The sequence below is a fragment of the Leuciscus leuciscus genome, assembly GCF_965113295.1.
Source record: "Leuciscus leuciscus genome assembly, chromosome: 21".
In the NCBI taxonomy this organism is placed as follows: Eukaryota; Metazoa; Chordata; class Actinopteri; order Cypriniformes; family Leuciscidae; genus Leuciscus; species Leuciscus leuciscus.
In genome coordinates, this window is record NC_138745.1 from 17,390,907 (window position 1) to 17,413,774 (window position 22,868).

The 22,868-nt window shown below is 34.9% G+C and overlaps 1 protein-coding gene and 1 long non-coding RNA gene across 7 annotated transcripts in view; one reads left to right on the plus strand and one right to left on the minus strand.

Annotated features, from left to right (window-relative positions):
* Window positions 1–22,868, plus strand: part of arhgap23b (Rho GTPase activating protein 23b) — a 551,994-nt gene that overhangs the window by 161,768 nt on the left and 367,358 nt on the right. The window lies entirely within an intron of this gene.
* Window positions 15,098–16,270, minus strand: LOC309485908. Its single transcript, XR_014201328.1, has 2 exons — window positions 15,687–16,270; window positions 15,098–15,337 (listed from the first exon to the last, which is right to left on the minus strand). It is a non-coding gene; the product is annotated as an uncharacterized lncRNA (long non-coding RNA).

Sequence of the window (22,868 nt, forward strand, 5' to 3'; positions counted from 1 at the left end):
ATACATTAGCTGATCTTGATGAAACTTCAGCAGTGTGTTCGTTGTAAGAGGCCGATCACATGGATGTGACTATTGTGAGTCAAAGTTATAGCGCCACCAACTGGCAGCAGGAAGTGTGTCCCTTTCAAAATGCTTTGAAATCACCCTCTTATTTTTACCCGATTTGCTTCAAAGTTTATGTGTATAATGTAAACACACGGCAGATGTAGACCTGTGAAAGGATTTTTGATATCTTTAATACTGTTGCCATGGCAACGCTTCAAACTTTAATATTCTTTTTTGATGCTTTTGAGACTCTTAACATACTTGAAATTGGATGAAACTCGACATCACATTTATTAGCCCGTAGACATGTGCAAAGTTTCAGAAACGGGCGTGGTGAGGGGCTCAGTAGCGCCACCTTTAGTCATAAGTGGGGGGGTTAGTTTTATCAACAGCAACAAAACTTGGTATGTGTATTGTTCTCATCAAGACGGACAACTTTCTAATTTACACTAACGATCTCCGACCAACAGGAAGAGAGATATTTTGGTTTGAATGTGGATTTTCTGAATAATTTTCTCTCCCTCTCTCTGTGTCTCTGTGTGTGTGAGGGGAGGGGGGATTTGACTATTGCTTTTATATTGTTAATCAAGGTTTCAGGGGCTTTTGGGGTCCTTAACGTGCTCAAAAACTCTTGAAACTTTACATACAAGTCGGAACCCCCTGCCATCAGGGACGGGTTGAAGCTGGTACCCGGGCGTGGCAGGGGGACTCAACAGCGCCCCCTGGAATGGGGTCCGAAAACTTGGTCCATAGATCAAACTAGCTTGCATGAATTAATATGAAACTCAGCACACATATAGATCTCATCGGGCCGAACAACTTTCGTGCTCTAAGTTTTGCGCCAGCCCAACAGGAAGTCGGCTATTATGGGTTGTTTGGAAAACGCTTGCTGTGGAATGTGAAATACTCCTCCTAGAGAATTCGTCCAATCCCCACAAAACTCGGTCAGCATGAAGTCAAGACATTGAGGATGCTAAATTGCGGACGGATTTTTGATATCTCGAACGGTTTGGCCATGGCGAGGAAACGAATTTATGTCGAGAAAAGAGAAACACGAAGTGTTATAACTTCTGCACACATTAACTGATCTTGATGAAACTTCAGCAGTGTGTTCGTGGTAAGAGGCCGATCAGATGGATGTAACTATTGTGAGTCAAAGTTATAGCGCCACCAACTGGTAGCAGGAAGTGTGTCACTTTCAAAATGCTTTTGACAAAAGTTGGGGGGTTAGTTTTACCCACAGTTATAAAAATCAGTACGTATATTGGTCTCATCAAGCCGGACAACTTTCTAATTTACAGTCATTAGCTCAGACCAACAGGAAGTCAGATATTTTGGTTTGAATGTGGATTTCTTTGCAAAATCAGCCTCTGAATTTTTACCCAGTCCTCTTAAGTGGTTTATTTTATTCCCACAAAACTTTTTCAACATGATGAAAATACATTAAAGATGCTAAATTGTAAACGAATAATAAATACCTCAAACGGTTTTGCTATGGCGAGGGATTAAAGTAATGTCAAAAAAGGAAACACTAAAAACCTCCTATCTTCTAAAAATGTAATTATACACCATGTATTTCTATATAAAATGATACAAATATCAGAACTAAAGCCATTTTATTCTTTTTTTTTATATATATTTAATAATTGTTTCAGTTTAAAAACATCCAGAATGTTTTTTTAGTCCAAAAAATAAATTATGTAATTCATAGTGCTATACTGCCCTCTTGTGTTCAAAATCAGGTAGGCCTATTGTATCTATATGAAAATATACTAGGTTTGTGACGGTGAGAATATTTCCCCACCGGTTAATCAACGTGTGACACCGCTGGGGGCTTTTGAATCGCTAACTTAAAAACGAAAGTAAAATATGATCGTCAACACAGACATTGATAATGGTGCGGAGCAGAGCGAGCGTTTTCAATGAATTCCTATGGAAGTAGGAATGAATATATATATATATATATATATATATATACAGTATATATATATATATATATATATATATATATATATATATATATATACACACATATATAAATATATATATATATATATATATATATATATATATATATATATATATATATATATATATATATATATAAATATAGCTGCGAGCAGCGATGGAGGGCCCAAGCCGGTGACACCGCCACCCCCGGTGCCTTTAGTGTAACTAAAGGCACCAGGGTGGCGGTGCCACCGGCTTGGGCCCGCAATCGCTGCTCGCAGCTATATTTATATATATATATATATATATATATATATATATATATATATATATTTAGGGCCCAAGCCCTGAAAGGGCGAAGGCCCTATTGTTTCCGGTAGGATTATTTATTATTATTATTATTATTATTATTATTATTATTATTTTTCTGTCAACCTTTCGGGCACTTTTGAGACCCTTAACGTGCTCGAAAACTCTTGAAATTTTGCACACAGGTCAGAACCTGCGGCCATCAGGGCCGGGCTGAAGCTGGTACCCGGGCGTGGCAGGGGGGCTCAACAGCGCCCCCTTGAACGGGGTCCGAAAGTTTGGTCCATAAATCAGACACGCTTGCATGTAATAATATGAAACTCAATACACATATAGATCTCATCGGGCCAAACAACTTTCGTACTTTTACTTTTTACGCCAGCCCAACAGGAAGTCGGCTATTATGGGTTGTTTGGAAACGCATGCTGTGGAATTGAATGTACTCCTCCTAGGGAATTCATCCATTCGCCTCCAAACTCAGTCAGCATGAAGTCAAGACATTGAGGATGCTAAATTGCGAACAGATTTTTGATATCTCGAACGGTTTGGCCGTGGCGAGGACACGAATTGATGGCGAATAATGGAAACAGGAAGTGTGTTATAACTTCTGCATACATTAACTGATCTTGATTAAACTTCAGCAGTGTGTTCGTTGTAAGAGGCCGATCACATGGATGTGACTATTGTGAGTCAAAGTTATAGCGCCACCAACTGGCAGTAGGAAGTGTGTCCCTTTCAAAATGCTTTGAAATCACCCTCTTATTTTTAACCGATTTGCTTCAAACTTTATGTGTATAATGTAAACACACGGCAGATGTAGACCTGTGAAAGGATTTTTGATATCTTTAATACTGTTGCCATGGCAACGCTTCAAACTTTAATATTCTTTTTTGATGCTTTTGAGACTCTTAACATACTTGAAATTGGATGAAACTCGACAGACACATCACATTTATTAGCCCGTAGACATGTGCAAAGTTTCAGAAACGGGCGTGGTGAGGGGCTCAGTAGCGCCACCTTTAGTCATAAGTGGGGGGGTTAGTTTTATCAACAGCAACAAAACTTGGTATGTGTATTGTTCTCATCAAGACGGACAACTTTCTAATTTACATTAACGATCTCCGACCAACAGGAAGAGAGATATTTTGGTTTGAATGTGGATTTTCTGAAGAATTTTCTCTCCCTCTCTCTGTGTTTCTGAGTGTGTGAGGGGAGGGGGGATTTGACTATTGCTTTTATATTGTTAATCAAGGTTTCAGGGGCTTTTGGGGTCCTTAACGTGCTCAAAAACTCTTGAAACTTTACATACAAGTCGGAACCTGCGGCCATCAGGGCCTGGCTGAAGCTGGTACCCGGGCGTGGCAGGGGGGCTCAACAGCGCCCCCTGGAATGGGGTCCGAAAACTTGCTCCATAGATCAAACTAGCTTGCATGAATTAATATGAAACTCGGCACACACATAGATCTCATCGGGCCGAACAACTTTCGTGCTCTAAGTTTTGCGCCAGCCCAACAGGAAGTCGGCTATTATGGGTTGTTTGGAAAACGCTTGCTGTGGAATGCGAAGTACTCCTCCTAGAGAATTCATCCAATCCCCACCAAACTCGGTGTGCATGAAGTCAAGACATTGAGGATTCTAAATTGCGGACGGATTTTTGATATCTCGAATGGTTTGGCCGTGGCGAGGAAACGAATTTATGGCGAATAATGGAAACAGGAAGTGTGTTATAACTTCTGCATACATTAACTGATCTTGATTAAACTTCAGCAGTGTGTTCGTTGTAAGAGGCCGATCACATGGATGTGACTATTGTGAGTCAAAGTTATAGCGCCACCAACTGGCAGCAGGAAGTGTGTCACTTTCAAAATGCTTTGAAATCACCCTCTTATTTTTACCCGATTTGCTTCAAACTTTATGTGTATAATGTAAACACACGGCAGATGTAGACCTGTGAAAGGATTATTGATATCTTTAATAATGTTGCCGTGGCAACGCATCAAACTTTAATATTCTTTTCGGATGCTTTTGAGACTCTTCACATACTTGAAAATGCATGAAACTCAACAGACACATCACATTTATTATCCAGTAGACATGTGCAAAGTTTCAGAAACGGGCGTGGTGGAATGGCTCAGTAGCGCCACCTTTAGTAAAAAATGGGGGCTTAGTTTTACAAAGAGTCACAAAACTCGCTACGTATATTGTTCTCATCGAGCCGGACAACTTTCTAATTTACACTCATTAGCTAAAAGCAACAGGAAGTCAGATATTTTTGTTTGAATGTGATTTTTTGGAGAATTTTCTCTCTCTCTCTCTGTCTCTGTGTGTGTGAGGGGTGGGGGTGATTTGTCTGTTCAGTGAGATTTACTTTTTCATTTGTTTTTCAAGGTTTCTGGGGCTTTTGGGTCCCTAAACGTGCTCGAAAACTCTTGAAACTTTGCACACAGGTCAGAACCCACGGCCATCAGGGCCAGGCTGAAGCTGGTAGCCGGGCGTGGCAGGGGGGCTCGACAACGCCCCCTGGAACGGGGTTCGAAAACTTGGTCCATAGATCAAACACGCTTGCATGAATTAATATGAAACTCGGTACACATATAGATCTCTTCGGGCCGAACAACTTCCGCACTCTAAGTTATTAGCTCCGCCCAACAGGAAGTCGGCTATTATGGGTTGTTTGGAAAACGCTTGCTGTGGAATTTGAAACACTCCTCCTAGAGAATTAATTCAGTCGCCTCCAAACTCGGGCAGCATGAAGTCAAGACATTGAGGATGCTAAATTGCGGACGGATTTTTGATATCTCAAACGGTTTGGCCGTGGCGAGGAAACGAATTTATGGCGAGAAAAGAGAAAAACGAAGTGTTATAACTTCTGCATACATTAACTGATCTTGATGAAACTTCAGCAGTGTGTTTGTGGTAAGAGGCCGATCAGATGGATGTAACTATTGTGAGTCAAAGTTGTAGCGCCACCAACTGGCAGCAGGAAGTGTGTCACTTTCTAAATGCTTTTGACAAAAGTGGGGGGGTTAGTTTTACCCACAGTTACAAAAATCAGTACGTATATTGGTCTCATCGAGCCGGACAACTTTCTAATTTACAGTCATTATCTCCGACCAACAGGAAGTCAGATATTTTGGTTTGAAGTGGGTTTTTTGGAGAATTTTCTCTCTCTCTCACACAGTGTTTTTTAAATAAGTTAGATTTTTTATATATATATTTTTATATTATTTTATGCCTAAACATACCCAGTCACAAAAAAAATATTAAAGCTATTCTATGGCTTTATATCACTTTAACACGTTAAAGGGCTCATACTGTAGGCCTACATTTTGGCTAATTATTTCCAATGCTATCACGGATCATAACCTCATCATCTAGAAACTGCCACTCAGAATACATACATAGGACATAAAGACATCATAGGGGATTGTGAACATATTTCACCATATTTCAACTTCATCTTCATTACATATATATATATTTTTTTTTTTTTTTGTGACAAGACAGAGAATATTACTTGTCTGATATATATATATATATATATATATATATATATATATATATATATATTTTGTTACATTTTTATATATATATATATATATATATATATATATATATATATATATATATATATATATATATATATAAATATAGCTGCGAGCAGCGATGGAGGGCCCAAGCCGGTGACACCGCCACCGCGGTGCCTTTAGTGTAACTAAAGGCACCAGGGTGGCGGTGCCACCGGCTTGGGCCCGCAATCGCTGCTCGCAGCTATATTTAGGGCCCGAGCACCGATGGTGTGAGGACCCTCTTGGAATTGCTCTGTTTATTATTATTATTCTTCTCCGCATTTAATTGCATTTTTGAGGGCCTAAACATGCTCGAAAACTCACAAAACTTTGCACACGCGTCAGAACTGGCGAAAATTTACATCTGATATAGGTTTCAGAATTGGACGGGGCAAAATGGCTCGATAGCGCCACCTATAAAAGTTCAACGGAGTGCGCCTCCCGCAACGTTCCACGTACGTGCACGAAATTCGGTACATACATGTAATCACCTAATACCTACAAAAAAGTCTCTTGGAGCATAGCCCTAAACACAACAGGAAGTCAGCCATTTTGAACTTCCTCTCAGATTTTTGTGCAGTTTTTGCCATTTTCATGCCTCGTACTTTAACGAACTCCTCCTACAGTTTTAATCTGATCATCTTCAAATTTGGTGAGTGTAATCTTAAGGCCTTTGCGACGTTAAATTGCGAAGATCTTGAGTTTTCGTCGAAGGGCGGGTCCTCGGCGGCCTGACAAATTTCGATGTTTCGCCATGAAACAGGAAGTTGCTGTAACTCAGGCATGGAATGTCCAATCTGCCCCGAACTTCACACGTTTGATAAGCGTTCTGTCCTGAACACACGACCATGCTCATATTCAGTTACAGTCATAGCGCCACCTGCTGGCAACAGGAAGTGACATGTTTAACACTGTTATGGACTCCTAATAACATATAAAAAAGTGCCAGCAAGTGCTAAACATGCTAACAACATACTAGAAGCATGCTAAAACATGCTAGCAAACTCTTAGCTAAGTGCTAAAGCATGCTATTTTTGCAATTAAATAGGAATTTGCTGTAACTCAGGCATGGAATGTCCAATCTGCCCCAAACTTCACACTTTTGATAATCGTTCTGTCCTGAACACATCTACATGAGAATATTCAGTTATAGTAATAGCGCCACCTACTGGTAACAGGAAGTGTCATGTTTAACACGTTGATGCCATTCTAGCAACATGTTAAAAATGCCATTGACTTCTAAACATGCTAGAAACATGTTAAAACATGCTAGCAATACTTAGCTAAGTGCTAAAGCATGCTAATTCAATGAAACAGGATGTTGTTGTTACTCAAGAAGGCAATGTCCAATCTGCGCCAAACTTCACACTTTTGATAAGCGTTCTGTCCTGGACACATGACCATGCTCATATTCAGTTACAGTCATAGCGCCACCTGCTGGCAACAGGAAGTGACATGTTAAACACTGTTGTGGACTCCTAATAACATATAAAAAAGTTCCAGCATGTGCTAAACATGCTAACAACATACTAGAAACATGTTAAAACATGCTAGCAAACACTTAGCTTAGTGCTTAAGCATGCTAATACTGCAATTAAATAGGAATTTGCTGAAACACAGGCACGGAATGTCCAGTCTGCCCCAAACGTCACACGTTTGATAAGAGTCATGGCCTGAACACATCTACATGAGAATATTCAGTTATAGTAATAGCGCCACCTACTGGTAACAGGAAGTGTCATGTTTAACACGTTGATGCCGTTCTAGCAACATGTTAAAAATGCCATTGACTTCTAAACATGCTAGAAACATGTTAAAACATGCTAGCAAAACTTAGCTAAGTGCTAAAGCATGTTAATTCAATGAAACAGGATGTTGTTGTTACTCAAGAAGGCAATGTCCAATCTGCGCCAAACTTCACTCTTTTGATAAGCGTTCTGTCCTGAACACATGACCATGCTCATATTCAGTTACAGTCATAGCGCCACCTGCTGGCAACAGGAAGTGACATGTTAAACACTGTTGTGGACTCCTAATAACATATAAAAAAGTTCCAGCATGTGCTAAACATGCTAACAACATACTAGAAACATGTTAAAAAATGCTAGCAAACACTTAGCTTAGTGCTAAAGCATGCTAATACTGCAATTAAATAGGAATTTGCTGTAACACAGGCACGGAATGTCCAGTCTGCCCCAAACTTCACACGTTTGATAAGAGTCATGGCCTGAACACATCTACATGAGAATATTCAGTTATAGTAATAGTGCCACCTACTGGTAACAGGAAGTGTCATGTTTAACACGTTGATGCCGTTCTAGCAACATGTTAAAAATACCATTGACTTCTAAACATGCTAGAAACATGTTAAAACATGCTAGCAATACTAAGCTAAGTGCTAAAGCATGCTAATATAATGAAACAGGATGTTGTTGTTACTCAAGAAGGCAATGTCCAATCTGCGCCAAACTTCACACTTTTGATAAGCGTTCTGTCTTGAACACATGACAATGCTCATATTCAGTTACAGTCAATGCGCCACCTGCTGGCAACAGGAAGTGACATGTTAAACACTGTTGTGGACTCCTAATAACATATAAAAAAAAATGCCAGTAGGTGCTTAACATCCTACCAACATACTAGAAACATGCTAAAACATACTAGTAAACACTATAAGTACTAAACCATACTATTACTACAATTAAATATGAATTTGCTGTAACTCAAACATACAATATCCAATCTGCCCCAAACTTCACATACTTGATAAAAGTCCTGCACTGAACACATCTACAAAGCAATATTCAGATATATAACCCCACCTACTGCCAACAGAAACTGAACTGGTTAACACAGTAATGCAGTACTAACCACATACCTATTGTGTACTAAGCATGCTAAAAACATACTAAACATGCTAGCAACTACTATATACTGTATACCTCCTTAAATGCACATTGCCCAACCATGCTCTGTCTTCCTAAAGCCAACGAGTGACGATGGCACGGGTGCGAGGGCCCTTTCATCGCTGCTTGCAGCTTTAATTATTATTATTCTTCTCCGCATTTAATTGCATTTTTGAGGGCCTAAACATGCTCGAAAACTCACAAAACTTTGCACACGCGTCAGAACTGGCGAAAATTTACATCTGATATAGGTTTCAGAATTGGACGGGGCAAAATGGCTCGATAGCGCCACCTATAAAAGTTCAACGGAGTGCGCCTCCCGCAACGTTCCACGTACGTGCACGAAATTCGGTACATACATGTAATCACCTAATACCTACAAAAAAGTATCTTGGAGCATAGCCCTAAACACAACAGGAAGTCAGCCATTTTGAACTTCCTCTCAGATTTTTGTGCAGTTTTTGCCATTTTCAGGCCTCGTACTTTAACGAACTCCTCCTACAGTTTTAATCTGATCATCTTCAAATTTGGTGAGTGTAATCTTAAGGCCTTTGCGACGTTAAATTGCGAAGATCTTGAGTTTTCGTCGAAGGGCGGGTCCTCGGCGGCCTGACAAATTTCGATGTTTCGCCATGAAACAGGAAGTTGCTGTAACTCAGGCATGGAATGTCCAATCTGCCCCAAACTTCACACGTTTGATAAGCGTTCTGTCCTGAACACATGACCATGCTCATATTCAGTTATAGTCATAGCGCCACCTGCTGGCAACAGGAAGTGACATGTTTAACACTGTTATGGACTCCTAATAACATATAAAAAAGTGCCAGCAAGTGCTAAACATGCTAACAACATACTAGAAGCATGCTAAAAAATGCTAGCAAACTCTTAGCTAAGTGCTAAAGCATGCTATTTTTGCAATTAAATAGGAATTTGCTGTAACTCAGGCACGGAATGTCCAATCTGCCCCAAACGTCACACTTTTGATAATCGTTCTGTCCTGAACACATCTACATGAGAATATTCAGTTATAGTAATAGCGCCACCTACTGGTAACAGGAAGTGTCATGTTTAACACGTTGATGCCATTCTAGCAACATGTTAAAAATGCCATTGACTTCTAAACATGCTAGAAACATGTTAAAACATGCTAGCAATACTTAGCTAAGTGCTAAAGCATGCTAATTCAATGAAACAGGATGTTGTTGTTACTCAAGAAGGCAATGTCCAATCTGCGCCAAACTTCACACTTTTGATAAGCGTTCTGTCCTGGACACATGACCATGCTCATATTCAGTTACAGTCATAGCGCCACCTGCTGGCAACAGGAAGTGACATGTTTAACACTGTTGTGAACTCCTGATAACATATAAAAAAGTTCCAGCATGTGCTAAACATGCTAACAACATACTAGAAACATGTTAAAACATGCTAGCAAATACTTAGCTTAGTGCTAAAGCATGCTAATACTGCAATTAAATAGGAATTTGCTGTAACACAGGCACGGAATGTCCAGTCTGCCCCAAACTTCACACGTTTGATAAGAGGCATGGCCTGAACACATCTACATGAGAATATTCAGTTATAGTAATAGCGCCACCTACTGGTAACAGGAAGTGTCATGTTTAACACGTTGATGCCGTTCTAGCAACATGTTAAAAATGCCATTTACTTCTAAACATGCTAGAAACATGTTAAAACATGCTAGCAATACTTAGCTAAGTGCTAAAGCATGCTAATTCAATGAAACAGGATGTTGTTGTTACTCAAGAAGGCAATGTCCAATCTGCGCCAAACTTCACACTTTTGATAAACGTTCTGTCCTGAACACATGACCATGCTCATATTCAGTTACAGTCATAGTGCCACCTGCTGTCAACAGGAAGTGACATGTTAAACACTGTTGTGGACATATAAAAACATTAAAAAGTGCCAGCAAGTGTTAAACATGCTAACAACATACTAGAAACATGCTAAAACATGCTAGCAAACACTTAGCTAAGTGCTAAAGCATGCTATTGCTGCAATTAAATAGGAATTTGCTGTAACACAGGCATGCAATGTCGAATCTGCCCCAAACTTAATATGTAACATGCAAGAAACATGCTAGCAACACATAGCTAAGTTCTAAATCATGCTAGAAATGCTAAAGAAAGTTGTTGTAACTTAAGCATACAATGTCCAATCTACCCCAAACTTCACACGTTTGATAAGAATTATCTCCTGAACACAAGTCCATGCTCATATTCAGATATAGTCATAGCGCCGCCTGCTGGCAACAGGAAGTGATGTTTAACATTGTTCTGGACTCCTAATAACATATAAAAAAGTGCCACCAACTGCTAAACATGTTAGCAACATACTAGAAACATGCTATCAAATACTTAGCTAAGTGTTAAAGCATGCTATTACAGCAATTAAATATGAATTTGCTGTAACTCAGGCATGCAATGTCCAATCTACCCCAAAATTAATATGTAATATGCTAGAAACATCATAAAACATGCAAGAAATGCTAAAGGAAGTTGTTGTAACTCAAGCATACAATGTCCAATCTGCCCCAAACTTCACATGTTTGATAAAAGTCCTGCACTGAACACATCTACATAGCGATATTCAGATGTAGACATAGCCCCACCTACTGGCAACAGAAACTGACATGGTTAAAACAGTAATGCAGTACTAACCACATAACTATTGTGTACTAAGCATGCTAGAAACATACTAAACATGCTAGCAACTACTATATATACCTCCTTAAATGCACATTGCCCAACCATGCTCTGTCTTTCTAAAGCCACCGAGTGACGATGGCACGAGTGCGAGGGCCCTTTCATCGCTGCTTGCAGCTTTAATCTATCTTTATTTATTTATTTCTAACTACTCAATCTTTCTTTCTTTCTCTCTCCATTTCTTTCTTTGTAACTAAGCTATCTATCTTTCTTTCTAACTAATCAATCTTCCTTTCTTTCTAATCAATATTTCCTTCTAACTAATCTATGTTTCTTCATTTCTAACTAATCCATCTTTCTTTTTCTTTCTTTCTTTCTTTCTTTCTTTCTTTCTTTCTTTCTTTCTTTCTTTCTTTCTTTCTTTCTCTCTCTTTTTCTTTCTTTCTAACTAATCTATCTATCTATCTATCTATCTATCTATCAATCTATCTATCTATCTTTCTTTCTTTTTTCTTTCTTTCTTTTTAACTAATCTATCAATCTTTCTTTCTTTCTAACTAATCAATCTTTCTTTCTTTCTTTCTTTCTTTCTTTATAATTAATATTTTTTTCTTTCTTTCTAACTAATCTTTCTTTCTAACTAATCTTTCTTTCTTACTCTTTGTTGCTTTTTCTCTTTCTTTCTAACTAATCTTTCTTTCTTTCTTTTTTTCTTTCTAAATAATCCATCTGTCTTTCTAACTTATCTATCTATCTATCTATCTATCTATCTATCTATCTATCTTTCTTCTTTCTCTCTTTCTTTCTCTTTCTTTCTATCTATCTTTCTTTCTCTCTCTTTCTTTCTTTCTAACTAATCTATCTATCTATCTATCTTTCTTTCTTTTTTCTTTTTAACTAATCTATCTTTCTTTCTTTCTAACTAATCAATCTTTCTTTCTAACTAATCTTTCTTTCTTTCTTTCTTTCTTTCTTTCTAACTAATCTTTCTTTCTAACTAACTATCTATCTATCTATCTATCTATCTATCTATCTATCTATCTATCTATCTATCTATTTATTTATCTATCTATCTATCTATCTTCAAACCTTATATATCTATCTATCTATCTATATATCTATCTATCTATCTATATTCTATCTATCTATCTATCTATCTATCTATCTATCTATCTATCTATCTTCAAACCTTATCTATCCATCTATCTATCTTCAAACCTTATCTATCTATCTATCTATCTATCTATCTATCTATCTATCTATCTATCTATCTATCTATCTATCTATCTTTCTGTCTTATGAATCTATCTGTCTTTCTAACAACTTATCTATCTTTCTTTCTTTCTTACTAATCTATCTATCTTTCTAGCTAATCTATCTTTCTTTATAACTAACTTATCTATCTTTCTAACTTATCTATCTTTCTTTTTTCTAACTAATCTATCTATCTTTCTAACTAAATTATCTATCTTTCTTTCTTTCTAACTAATCTATCTTTCTAACTAAATTATCTATCTTTCTTTCTTACTAATCTATCTCTTTCCAATTAACTCATCTATCTATCTTTCTAACTAACTTTATCTATCTATCTATCTATCTATCTATCTATCTATCTAACTTATCTTTCTTTCTTAATAATCTATCTATCTTTCTAGCTAACTAACTAACTAACTAAGTTATCTATCGTTCTTTCTTTCTTACTAATCTATCTATCTATCTTTCTTTCTTTCTTTCTTTCTTTCTTTCTTTCTTTCTTTCTTTCTAACTAATCTATCTTTCTTTATTTATTTCTAACTACTCAATCTTTCTTTCTCTCTCTCTCCATTTCTTTCTTTGTAACTAAGCTATCTATCTTTCTTTCTAACTAATCAATCTTCCTTTCTTTCTAATCAATATTTCCTTCTAACTAATCCATCTTTCTTTTTCTTTCTTTCTTTCTTTCTTTCTTTCTTTCTTTCTTTCTTTCTTTCTTTCTTTCTTTTTTTCTTTCTTTTTCTTTCTTTTTAACTAATCTATCTATCTATCTATCTATCTATCTATCTATCTATCTATCTATCTTTCTTTCTTTTTTTCTTTCTTTCTTTTTAACTAATCTATCTATCTTTCTTTCTTTCTAACTAATCAATCTTTCTTTCTTTCTTTCTAATGAATATTTTTTTCTTTCTTTCTAACTAATCTTTCTTTCTTACTCTTTGTTGCTTTTTCTCTTTCTTTCTAACTAATCTTTCTTTCTTTCTTTCTTTCTTTCTTTCTTTCTTTCTTTCTTTCTTTCTAAATAATCCATAATCCTATCTATCTATCTATCTATCTATCCATCTATCTATCTATCTATCTATCTATCTATCTTTCTTCTTTCTCTCTTTCTTTCTCTTTCTTTCTATCTATCTTTCTTTCTCTCTCTTTCGTTCTTTCTAACTAATCTATCTATCTATCTTTCTTTTTTCTTTTTAACTAATCTATCTTTCTTTCTTTCTAACTAATCAATCTTTCTTTCTAACTAATCTTTCTTTCTTTCTTTCTTTCTTTCTAACTAATCTTTCTATCTATCTATCTATCTATCTATCTATCTATCTATCTATCTATCTATCTATCTTCAAACCTTATCTATCCATCTATCTATCTTCAAACCTTATCTATCTATCTATCTATCTATCTATCTATCTATCTATCTATCTATCTATCTATCTATCTTCAAACCTTATCTATCTATCTATCTATCTATCTATCTATCTATCTATCTATCTATCTATCTATCTATCTTTCTTTCTTATGAATCTATCTGTCTTTCTAACCAACTTATCTATCTTTCTTTCTTTCTTACTAATCTATCTATCTTTCTAACTAATCTATCTTTTTTATTTTTTAACTAATCTATCTATCTTTCTAACTAACTTATCTATCTTTCTTTTTTACTAATCTATCTATCTTTCTAACTAACTTATCTATCTTTCTAACTAATCTATCTATCTTTCTAACTAACTTTTCTATCTTTCTTTCTTTTTAACTAATCTATCTTTCTAACTACATTATCTATCTTTCTTTTTTCTAACTAATCTATCTATCTTTCTAACTAACTTATCTATATTTCTTTCTTTCTTACTAATCTATCTATCTATCTATCTATCTATCTATCTTTCTTCTTTCTTTCTCTCTTTCTTTCTCTTTCTTTCTATCTATCTTTCTTTCTTTCTTTCTCTTTCTTTCTTTCTAACTAATCTATCTATCTTTCTTTCTTTTTTTCTTTTTAACTAATCTATCTTTCTTTCTAACTAATCTTTCTTTCTTTCTTTCTTTCTTTCTTTCTTTCTTTCTTTCTTTCTTTCTTTCTATCTTTCTAACTAATCTTTCTATCTATCTATCTATCTATCTATCTATCTATCTATCTATCTATCTATCTATCTATCTTCAAACCTTATCTATCCATCTATCTATCTTCAAACCTTATCTATCTTCAAACCTTATCTATCTATCTATCTATCTATCTATATAACTAACTTATCTATCTATATAACTAACTTATCTATCTATCTATCTATCTATCTATCTATCTATCTATCTATCTATCTTTCTTTCTTTCTTTCTTATGAATCTATCTTTCTAACTAATCTATCTTTCTTTCTTTTTTAACTAATCTATCTATCTTTCTAACTAACTTATCTATCTCTCTTTTTTTCTAATCTATCTATCTTTCTAACTAACTTATCTATCTTTCTAACTAATCTATCTATCTTTCTAACTAACTTTTCTATCTTTCTTTTTAACTAATCTATCTTTCTAACTAACTTATCTATATTTCTTTCTTTCTTACTAATCTATCTATCTATCGATATATCTATCTATCTATCTATCTATCTTTCTTTCTAACTAATCTATCTTTCTTTATAACTAACTTATCTATCTATCTTTCTTTCTTTCTAACTAATCTACCTATCTTTCTAACTAAATCATCTATCTTTCTTTCTTTCTTTCTTTCTAACTAATCTTTCTATCTATCTATCTATCTATCTATCTATCTATCTATCTATCTATCTATCTATCTATCTATCTATCTATCTATCTATCTATCTATCTATCTTCAAACCTTATCTATCCATCTATCTATCTTCAAAACTTATCTATCTATCTATCTATCTATCTATCTATCTATCTATCTATCTATCTATCTATCTATCTATCTATCTATATTCTATCTATCTATCTATCTATCTATCTATCTATCTATCTATCTATCTTCAAACCTTATCTATCTATCTATCTATCTATCTTTCTTTCTTATGAATCTATCTGTCTTTCTAACCAACTTATCTATCTTTCTTTCTTTCTTACTAATCTATCTATCTTTCTAACTAATCTATCTTTTTTATTTTTTAACTAATCTATCTATCTTTCTAACTAACTTATCTATCTTTCTTTTTTACTAATCTATCTATCTTTCTAACTAACTTATCTATCTTTCTAACTAATCTATCTATCTTTCTAACTAACTTTTCTATCTTTCTTTCTTTTTAACTAATCTATCTTTCTAACTACATTATCTATCTTTCTTTTTTTCTAACTAATCTATCTATCTTTCTAACTAACTTATCTATATTTCTTTCTTTCTTACTAATCTATCTATCTATCTATCTATCTATCTATCTATCTATCTATCTATCTATCTATCTATCTATCTATCTATCTATCTATCTTTCTTCTTTCTTTCTCTCTTTCTTTCTCTTTCTTTCTATCTATCTTTCTTTCTTTCTCTTTCTTTCTTTCTAACTAATCTATCTATCTTTCTTTCTTTTTTTCTTTTTAACTAATCTATCTTTCTTTCTTTCTTTCTAACTAATCTTTCTTTCTTTCTTTCTTTCTTTCTTTCTTTCTTTCTATCTTTCTAACTAATCTTTCTTTCTATCTATCTATCTATCTATCTATCTATCTATCTATCTATCTATCTATCTATCTTCAAACCTTATCTATCTTCAAACCTTATCTATCTATCTATCTATCTATCTATCTATCTATCTATCTATCTATATAACTAACTTATCTATCTATATAACTAACTTATCTATCTATCTATCTATCTATCTATCTATCTATCTATCTATCTATCTATCTATCTATCTATCTTTCTTTCTTTCTTTCTTATGAATCTATCTGTCTTTCTAACTAACTTATCTATCTTTCTTTCATTCTTACTAATCTATCTATCTTTCTAACTAATCTATCTTTCTTTCTTTTTTAACTAATCTATCTATCTTTCTAACTAACTTATCTATCTCTCTTTTTTTCTAATCTATCTATCTTTCTAACTAACTTATCTCTCTTTCTAACTAATCTATCTATCTTTCTAACTAACTTTTCTATCTTTCTTTTTAACTAATCTATCTTTCTAACTAACTTATCTATATTTCTTTCTTTCTTACTAATCTATCTATCTATCGATATATCTATCTATCTATCTATCTATCTTTCTTTCTAACTAATCTATCTTTCTTTATAACTAACTTATCTATCTATCTTTCTTTTTTCTAACTAATCTACCTATCTTTCTAACTAAATCATCTATCTTTCTTTCTTTCTTTCTAACTAATCTATCTTTCTAACTAAATTATCTATCTTTCTTTCTTTCTAACTAATCTATCTATCTTTCTATCTAACTTATCTATATTTCTTTCTTTCTTACTAATCTATCTATCTATCTATCTATCTATCTATCTATCTATCTATCTATCTATCTATCTATCTATCTAACTTATCTATCTTTATTTCTTTCTTTCTTTCTTACTAATCTATCTCTTTCCAATTAACTTATCTATCTATATTTCTAACTAACTTATCTATCTATCTATCTATCTATCTTTCTAACTAACTTATCTTTCTTTCTAAATAATCCATTTGTCTTTCTAACTAACTTATCTATATATCTATCTATCTATCTATCTATCAATCTTTCTTCTTTCTCTCTTTCTTTCTTTCTATATATCTTTCTTTCTTTCTCTCTTTCTTTCTTTCTAACTAATCTATCTATCTTTCTTTCTTTTTTTTAACTAATCTATCTTTCTTTCTTTCTAACTAATCAATCTTTCTTTCTAACTAATCTTTCTTTCTTTCTTTCTTTCTTTCTTTCTTTCTTTCTTTCTTTCTAACTATCTATCTATCTATCTATCTATCTATCTATCTTCAAACCTTATCTATCCATCTATCTATCTTCAAACCTTATCTATCTATCTATCTATCTATCTATCTATCTATCTATCTATCTATCTATCTTCAAACCTTATCTATCCATCTATCTATCTTCAAACCTTATCTATCTTCAAACCTTATCTATCTATCTATCTATCTATCTATCTATATAACTAACTTATCTATCTATCTATCTATCTATCTATCTATCTATCTTTCTTTCTTTCTTTCTTATGAATCTATCTGTCTTTCTACTAACTTATCTATCTTTCTTTCTTTTTTAACTAATCTATCTATCTTTCTAACTAACTTATCTATCTTTCTTTTTTACTAATCTATCTATCTTTCTAACTAACTTATCTATCTTTCTAACTAATCTATCTATCTTTCTAACTAACTTTTCTATCTTTCTTTCATTTGAACTAATCTATCTTTCTAACTAAATTATCTATCTTTCTTTCTTTCTAACTAATCTATCTATCTTTCTAACTAACGTATCTATATTTCTTTCTTTCTTACTAATCTATCTATCTATCGATATATCTATCTATCTATATATCTATATTTCTTTCTAACTAATCTATCTTTCTTTCTAACTAACTTATCTATCTATCTTTCTAACTAACTTATCTATCTTTCTTTTTTCTAACTAATCTATCTATCTTTCTAACTAAATCATCTATCTTTCTTTCTTTCTTTCTAACTAATCTATCTTTCTAACTAAATTATCTATCTTTCTTTCTTTCTAACTAATCTATCTATCTTTCTATCTAACTTATCTATATTTCTTTCTTTCTTACTAATCTATCTATCTATCTATCTATCTATCTATCTATCTATCTATCTATCTATCTATCTATCTATCTAACTTATCTATCTTTCTTTCTTTCTTTCTTTCTTACTAATCTATCTCTTTCCAATTAACTTATCTATCTATCTTTCTAACTAACTTATCTATCTATCTATCTTCTATCTATCTATCTATCTATCTATCTATCTATCTATCTATCTATCTTTCTATCTTTCTAACTAACTAACTTATCTTTCTTTCTAAATAATCCATTTGTCTTTCTAACTAACTTATCTATCTATCTATCTATCTATCAATCTTTCTTCTTTCTCTCTTTCTTTCTCTTTCTTTCTATCTATCTTTCTTTCTTTCTCTCTCTTTCTTTCTTTCTAACTAATCTATCTATCTTTCTTTCTTTTTTCTTTTTAACTAATCTATCTTTCTTTCTTTCTTTCTAACTAATCAATCTTTCTTTCTAACTAATCTTTCTTTCTTTCTTTCTTTCTTTCTTTCTTTCTTTATTTCTAACTAATCTTTCTTTCTAACTATCTATCTATCTATCTAACTAACGTATCTATCTATCTATCTATCTATCTATCTATCTATCTGTCTTTCTAACTAACTTATCTATCTTTCTTTCTAACTAATCTAACTTTCTTTTTTTAACTAATCTATCTATCTTTCTAACTAACTTATCTATCTTTCTTTTTTACTAATCTATCTATCTTTCTAACTAACTTATCTATCTTTCTAACTAATCTATCTATCTTTCTAACTAACTTTTCTATCTTTCTTTCTTTTGAACTAATCTATCTATCTTTCTAACTAAATTATCTATCTTTCTTTCTTTCTAACTAATCTATCTTTCTAACTAAATTATCTATCTTTCTTTCTTTCTAACTAATCTATCTATCTTTCTAACTAACTTATCTATATTTCTTTCTTTCTTACTAATCTATCTATCTATCTATCTATCTATATATCTATCTATCTATCTATCTATCTATCTATCTATCTTTCTAACTAACTAACTAACTAACTAACTGACTAACTAACTTATTTATCTTTCTTTCTTTCTGACTAATCTATCTCTTTCCAATTAACTTATCTATCTATCTTTCTAACTAACTTATCTATCTATCTATCTATCTTTCTAACTAACTTATCTTTCTTTCTTAATAATCTATCTATCTTTCTAACTAACTAACTAACTAACTAAGTTATCTATCGTTCTTTCTTTCTTACTAATCTATCTTTCTAACTAACTTATCTATCTATCTATCTATCTATCTATCTATCTATCTATCTATCTATCTATCTATCTTTCTTTCTAACTAATCTTTCTTTCTTTCTTTCTTTCTTTCTTTCTTTCTAACTAATCTATCTTTCTTTCTTTATTTCTAACTACTTCTTTCTTTCTCTCTCCATTTCTTTCTTTGTAACTAAGCTATCTATCTTTCTTTCTAACTAATCAATCTTCCTTTCTTTCTAATCAATATTTCCTTCTAACTAATCTATCTTTCTTCATTTCTAACTAATCCATTTTTCTTTCTTTCTTTCTTTCTTTCTCTCTTTTTCTTTATTTCTAACTAATCTATCTATCTATCTATCTATCTATCTATCCATCTATCTATCTTTCTTTCTTTCTTTCTTTTTTCTTTCTAACTAATCTTTCTTTCTTTCTTTTTCTTTCTTTCTTTCTTTCTATCTTTCTAACTAATCTTTCTATCTAACTTTCTTACTGAGGCCTCCGCTCCTCAGTCATTGATACCTGAATATCAATGTCGAGTAGCTAGGCTCGCTGTGAGCCTCCTTGATATGCTGCCTGGGGTGTTGGACGTAGTTAGTTATGCTGAGGCTTCCGTCCTCAGAGCTTGACCAGGCAGTTGTACTGAGTAATTAGGCTCTCCCTGAGCATCCTTGGTCACTGCAACTACATGGAGTGTTAGTTCAAAAATGTTCATAATGTCTTCTTAATGATTCCCGGAATTAATGCGGCTGGCAGACACAGCTCCATGGCCGATCCCGGTGAGAAGAGACCTTCTCTCTCAAGTCCGCGGTTCGATCTGGCATCCTCATCCAGAGCGCTGGTCTCTGCATGTGTGGATAATCAACGGATACCTGCTGATTTGCCAAAAAAGGGTCGTGAACACAATCACGCAGTCTAGAGCCCCCTCTACGAGACGGCTCTACGCGTCAAAATGGTCTGTGTTTAACAAGTGGTGCACAGGGAAAAATCTAGACCCACAAACGTGTGGGGTTTCGTGGGTTCTGTGCTTCCTTCAAGAGCTGCTGGACGTGGGCAGGTCCCCCTCCACGCTCAAAATTTATGTTGCGGCTATTGCAGCGTTCGCCGACTCTGCGCGCGGCCGCGGATTAGGAAGGAATGAATTCATCATCCGCTTCCTCTGAGGAGCCAGGAGGATGAATCCCCCCCCGGCCCCCCTCGGTTCCGATTTGGGATTTGTCTTTGGTCCTAGAGGCCCCGAAAGCTCATCCCTTCGAACTCCTTTCAGAGCGCAGGTCATTTCTCTCTCAGCCCTACCGGCATCCGGCAGCGAGGTTGATAGTAACCTCCTCTGCCCTGTCAAGGCTCTGAGGAATTACGTCACGCGCTCCGCCGCTTTCAGGCGCTCGGAGCAGCTTTTCGTTTCGTTTGGAGGGCGCACCAAAGGTCTCGCCGCCTCGAAACACAGCCGCATATCGCTTCATTCTCAAATATTATTGTTTGTCTAAAGTGGTGTAGACAAATTATATAATAAAATATGACCAGGGATACAATCAGCTCACTCAGTCATCTCTCCATAGTAAACAGCTGCGTGTTGTCTCTGTCTGCCGGATTACTTCTGGGAGTTCTGTTGGAATTTTCCCGCACGTTAATTCTGACCAATCGAAGTGCAGTTATGGGAATGCGTTCAAGACACATCTGGCCAACGAGTGATGTGGATGTTGTCACGTGACTGCATTTTGTTTCGTTTTATCAACTCATAAACTGATTCGGACCAGAGCAATCAGTGTGGTGTGAAAAGGAATGGGACCCCCCCAAAACTGATATTTCTGTCCCTTTGGGGGGACTATGGTAATTCGAACTATGGATGAGTGCCCTATTGTCTGAGCAAAGTCAAATGAGTCAATATCCCTATGGCTAACACCAGCAGCGATCATAGACTGGAGCATCTCAAGTATGAAGGCCTCAACAGGACCCTAAGAGAGGAAGCCTAACTATGTTAATATTAAACCCAGTGTCCAAGGAGGCTCACAGACTCATATCCACTATCAGACAGTACTGAAGAGTGGAGGTCGGCAACACTCTAACTCAAGGGCAGTAAAGAGAAAGCTCAAAAGTGCTAAACTCAATCTAGCTGGCCCATGAAGGTCCGCAGAGCGGAGGCCTCAATACAAAGATTCTTATAATGAGAGGAGGCCTAGCAACACTTCACACTGAGGTCGGTAGCCAAGGAGGCTCCCTGAGAGCCTAACGACCTTGTATACTACCTTACTGCCTAACGACTCTCCAAAGTGAGAGGAGGCCTAACAGTCCCACACCCAGGACAGCTAACAGAAAGGCTCACAGAGAGACTAACTACTTGATATCACTATCCAGGTGAAGCTCTGAGGAGTGGAGGCCTCTATAAGGCAACTTTCTGTAGTGAGAGGAGGCCTGACAACACTCCATGTAATGTGGATAGTTTTTCTTCTAAAAAGACAAAAAAGTTCAGGTGGAGAAAAAAACTTTTTTCTTTACCTTGACATGTTTCGACTGCAACCTGCAGTCTTCCTCAGAAGCGTCATCTGACAGCTGTGACGTGTCGTTTATCAGCTGTTATTTTCTGGGCGTGGCCAACCCGGCGGACCTGACAGATCCGCCGGGCCGGCCACGCCCTGCCCCCCCGTCGCTCGCTGGTCTCTGGAGGATGGTGTTCCATGTTTGTGAGAGCATGTAGGCTCCCTCGTCCCGGTTGATGGTGTCCTTCCTGATTTCAATCGCCTCCTTTATCCATCTTCTGTATTTGTTTGGTTCTGATCTAATGATGTGTCCGTTGTCCCAGTCCATAATGTGGTTATTTCGTTTGCAATGATCTGATATGGCTGATTTTAGTTGTTCCTGTTGCGCTTTTTCCTTTTGAGTTCTTGTGAGTCGTCCTGTTGTTTCTTTTTCACATTCTTTCTGATGTTCTTTCTTTCTTGTGTTGAATGGCCTGCCTGTTTCTCCTACGTATGTTTTTTTGCATGATTTGCATGGTATCTCGTATATGACGTTACATTTTTTGTCTTGCTCTATTTTGTCCTTGGGGTGTACCAGTAACTGCCTTAACTTTGTGTATGGTTTTACTACTGTGTTAATGTTATATTTTCTCATTGCCCGCTGTAATGGTTCTGTTATGCCTCTGATATATGGTAGGGTTACTATGTCCTTGTTTACGGTTACAGATTTCGGTTTGGGTTTTGTTTTTAG